Source organism: Orycteropus afer, unplaced genomic scaffold (assembly GCF_000298275.1).
Source record: "Orycteropus afer afer isolate SDZICR_OR568_19922 unplaced genomic scaffold, OryAfe1.0 scaffold00945, whole genome shotgun sequence".
Taxonomy (NCBI): domain Eukaryota; kingdom Metazoa; phylum Chordata; class Mammalia; order Tubulidentata; family Orycteropodidae; genus Orycteropus; species Orycteropus afer.
In genome coordinates, this window is record NW_006922532.1 from 319,276 (window position 1) to 324,617 (window position 5,342).

Genomic DNA, 5,342 nt, shown 5'->3' on the forward strand with positions numbered 1-5,342 from the left:
TCGGAAGGAAGGTTGGCAATCTACTTCTGTAGTGATACTGCCTCAGCAACTCAAGGATGGGTCGCTATGAGTCGGGTCCGACTCCACAGCACATAACAACAACAACACGTGTAACTGATGTTCTGTTCCACCATTGGTCCCTGGCCTTGTTCTGACTGATGATATTGAGCTTCTCCATTGTCTTTTTATACAGATGTGTTTCTTTTGACTCCTGTGTATTCCGTTGAGTGAAGTCCACATGTATAGTTACTGTTTATATTGTTGGGAAAAAAAATATTTGCAATGAATAAGCCTTTGGTCTTGCAAAATTCTATCATGTGAGCTCTGCCATTATTTCTATCACCAAGACCATATTTTTCAACTGCTGACGCTTCTTTGTTTCAAAGTTTCACTTTCAAATCACCAGTAAATATCAATGAATCTTGAGTGCATGTTTGGTCTATTTCATTCTGCAGAAGCTGGTCAAACTCTTCAATTTCTTCATCTTTTGCTTTAGTGTTTGGTGTGTAAAGTTGAATAATAGTAGTAGTATTAATTGGGCTTCTTTGTAGGAGTATGGATGATATCCTGTCACTGATAGCACTGTATTTTAGGATAGATATTGGAATGCTCTTTTTGATGTTCAATGCAATGTCATTCCTCTTCAATTTGTCATTCTAGTCATACAAGATCATATGAGTGTCCAAATCAAAATGGCCAATACCTGTCCATTTCAGCTCACTACTGCCTAGGATATCAATCTTTATGTGGTCCATTTAATTTTTTACAACTTCTAATTTTACTAGATTAATACTTCTACTACATGTCGGTCAGTTTCTCACATTATGATGGCTTGTATATTACTATGATGCTAGAGGCTATAATACCAGTATTTCAAATAGCAGGTTCAATCATAGAGGACAAGTTTCAACAGAGCTTCCAGATTAAGAATGACTGTGAAGAAGAGTTTGGCTAGCAATTATTGAAAAAAAAAATGGCCACTGAAAATTTTATAAATTGCAGTGAAACACTGTCAGATATAGTGCCAGAAAACTTTACAAATAGCAGTGAAACATTGATATAGTACTGGAAGATGAACCATAGAGAGGATTCAAAATATGACTTGGGGGAGATGCCTCCTCAAAGTAGAGTCAATCATAAATATATGGATGCATTCAAGCATTTTGGACCTTCATTTGCTGACGTGGCATGACTCAAAATGAGAAAAACAGCTGCAAATATCTACTAATAATCAGAATGTGGAAAGTATGAGGTATGAATCCAGGAAAACTGGAAGTTCTTGAACATGGAGTAACTAAAGCAAATGGAAGAGATGATGAAGTAAATGAGCTGAATAGAAGATTTCACATGGTGGCTCAAGAAGACAAAATAAAATATTTAAGGAGAACAGAACTTGGATGATGACATCATACCTGTAGCCTACACGTTTGTTCACTCTAGCATCTTAATTCCTAAATAACTAGGTAAAGAAGATAGAAACAAAGATACTGGAGTTATGAGCAACTAAAGAGAAGATAATATACCAGATTCAGTGGAGGTGGAGAGAAAGGGCAGATTAAACAACTGGGGAAAATAAATGAAACCACCTAGCTGGTGAAGAGATGGAGAGACAGAGAAGCAGAGGACTCATTAGCTCATTAGCAATACAAAAGAGGTCAGTGGGGAGGAAAAAAATCTCACTGCCGTGGAGTCAATTGGACTTACAACGACCCCTACTTGGGTTTCCAAGATGGTATCTCTATAGGAGTAGATTGCTCAATCTTCCTTCCAAGGATTGGCATGTAGGTTTGAACCACCAAATCACGGAACCCACAGAAGCACTGGGGACTCATAAAACCTCACTGGGAATTATTGACAGAAACCTTGGGAGCTGATCTGAGTGAGTAGATAACCTTATGGGGTAACAGATCAACCATCCCTGGCTTAGGGTACCATGGAGTTCAGAAAGAAGTGAGGGGAAGGGGAAACTCCCTCCAAGTAGGCAGAGCCCCAGAACAAGAACACAACAGTGGGGTAAGATTCAACTCTTCCACTACCACTTTTCAGCACAGAATAGACCAGGGTACTGGGTTTTGGCAGCTTTTTGATCCAAGGGGAAAATACTGGCCCTCTAGCCATTGGGATCTGTCAATTTTGAAATGTGGGTCTCTTATTGACAGTATAACATCATCATTAGAAGCCTTCCCAGGAAGACACAAATCATGCCACCTGAGCCAGCAGTACCTTACACAAACGTGGAAAATAGAGACTTGCTGCTGCTAGTGACCTTGTTTTTTCTTCCCTTTCTTTTTTTCCCTCTTTTCCCTTGTCTCATTCAATAGAAGGAACATAGTAAACCACCACAACACCTCTTCATCCCAACTCCAAATCCCCTTCACCACAAACAGAGACTTGCATCCACATCCCCACCAGTAATTCCACTATCACAAAAGAACTGGAGAATAACCGAGCACAGCCAAATTTATAACCAAAAACAGTACAACTGTTCCACACTTTCACATATAATAAAAAATAAAATCAGGGTGAAACAAATAAATACATAACAGTTAAAGACAACAACTTCAAAAGGTCTAGGAAACAACAGACAACATCAAATAATAATAATAATAAAATAGGACAAGACAATAGAAAGAAAACTCTAGGCTAAAGAATTATCTATCATGAAAGAAGAACAAGCAATAAAAGTATCTGAGAGGGAATTTTGAAGGTAATGCCTAAGGCATTTGACTGCTAATCAGAAGGGTAATTGTTCAAACCCACCAGCCACTCCTTGGAAGGAAGGTTGGGCAATCTACTTCTATGGAGACATCCCCTTGAAAACTGAAGGAGGGTTCACTATGAGTCTAATTGAATCGACTCAATGACCATGAGGGTTTTTTTGTGTTGTTTTCTTTTGTTTGTATATATGACTCTCCAAGAGCTAAAGGAATTCACAAACAGAAATAGTATCCTGGAAGAATTTAGGAAAACCATTCAAGAATAAAATAACAAGATAAATACACAATTAGAACTTATACAAAAGAGACCTCCAGTAAGATGGAGGAATAGGCAGACAAGCTCTTCAGATCCTCTTCAACAAAGAAAAGAGAAAGCAATTGACAGAGATACAGAATATAATTCTGGAGCCCTGAGCTTTGAAAGGAAGTATACAGAAGTGGACTAGGCACCAACTAGTGGAAAAACCTGAAAGAAAACAGGACTTAAGAATAGGTTGTGTTTGCCAAGGGTGGAAGGGACATACAGGAGGCAGACAATGGGAAAGGATACAGGTGGTGAGTGTATAAGTGCTGCCAACTAGTGAACAGAGGAGCACAGGACAGTACCCTGCTTACATAGATAACATACAAACAAAACAAAGAAAACAAAAATCATGGGTAAGTCACTCCAACATACAATCAGCAAATAAATATAAACACAAAATGTCACAATGCCTTGGTGACAACAGAGCATCACTGTCCACAAAAAGAAGCAAGATAAAGCAGGAGAAACAAAGGACCAGGATACAGACCCAAAACACATCCCAGAGGAAGACGTAGGATTGAAACTTCCTGATAAGGAATCCAAAATAATTATATTTAAGTCTCTTCAACAAATTGAGAGACAAATCAAGGAAAACACGGACAAAATGGAGGAAAACACAGAGAAATCCCTAGAACAATTTCAAAAGAAAACACAAGAAAAAAATGACAAAATAAATTACAAATGAGACAAAATCTACAAATAGAAATCCAGAAGATTAATGCTAAATTTTCAGAAATAGATAAGACATTGAACGGGCAAAGGAGTACAACTGAATCAATGGAAGACAGAATTAGTGAGATTGAAGAAAAATACCTCAATACTTCTTTGGAAAGAGATCAGTCAGAAAAACGATTTAAAAAAAATTAAGAAAGCCTAAGGTTCATGTGGGATACCATCAAAAGGAATAACCTACATGTAAGCAGAATTCCAGACCAGGAAGAGACAAATAAAACCACAGAAAAAAATTGTTTAAGATTTGTTGGAAGAGAATTTCCTAGTATGATGAAAGATGGGAATACATCCATTCAAGAAATCCAACGAACTCCAGACAGGATGGACCCCAAAAAAAAATCACCAAGACATATCATTATCAACTCACCAAAACCAAAGTCAAAGAAAGAATCCTGAAACCAGCATGAGAAAACCAAAAGTTACATACAACAGACAACCAATAAAACTAAGCTTGGATTTATTGGCAGAAATCATGCAGGCAAGAAGAAAATGGGATGGTATATATAAAATCCTGAAAGAGAAAAATTCCCAACCACGAATTATGTACCAGGCAAAACTGTCTCTCAAATATGATGGTGAAATTAGGACAGTTCCAGATAAGCAGAAACTAAGGGAATTTCTTAAAACTAGACCAACAGATGCTAAAAGGAGTCCTTTGGACAGAGAAGCAACAACAGCAAAAAACAACTGACCATTAACACACATGGTGACATAACACAGAAACCAACCCAGCTATGGAAGTATCCAAAGTAAATAAGCCTACAAGATTGTAAACAAGGACCTGAGACATCAATTGACAAATGAGGACAACTACAAACCAGAAAGAGTGAAAATTTGTGTAGTTACAGAACTTCTAAATGATAGGGAACTCAAGACAAATACAAGATAGAATGGACTGTTATAAATTTGGGAAGAAAACTATAAGTCACAGGGTAACCTCAAAGAAAAATGATAAGCCTTCACATAAAAATAAAACAGGACCAGCACAAATATTTAGCAAATACTAAAACAATAGCAGCAAAAGAAGTGATAACATGATTCGTAAACAAAACGAGCTTAGCATAGAAAATTATATGGAGCAAAGAAATCAACACCATAAAAAAAAAAAAACATAACAAAATGACAGTATCAAATTCCTACTTGTCAAAAATTACATATCTGGCAAGGGACTTATCTCTAAGATTTATAGAAAACTCCAATACCTCAAAAGCAAAAGAATTAACAATCCATTTGAAAAATGGACAGAAGACATGAATAGACATTTCACCAAGGAGGATATTCAGGTGGCCAACAAATACATGAAGAAATGCTCATGATCATTTGCCATCAGAAAGATGCAAATCAAAACAACAATGAGATACCATCTCACCCCAGCACTGATGGCAAGGTTCAACAAGACAGAGAATAACAAATGCTGGTTGAGGTGTGGAGAGATTGGGACACTCATACACTGCTGGTGGGACTGTGAAGTGATACAACCACTGTGGAAACATTAGGGTGATTCCTTAGAAAGCTGGAATTGGAGATATCATTTGACCCAGCAATTCCATTACTAGGTATATATCCTAGAAATGTGAGAGCCAGGAAAG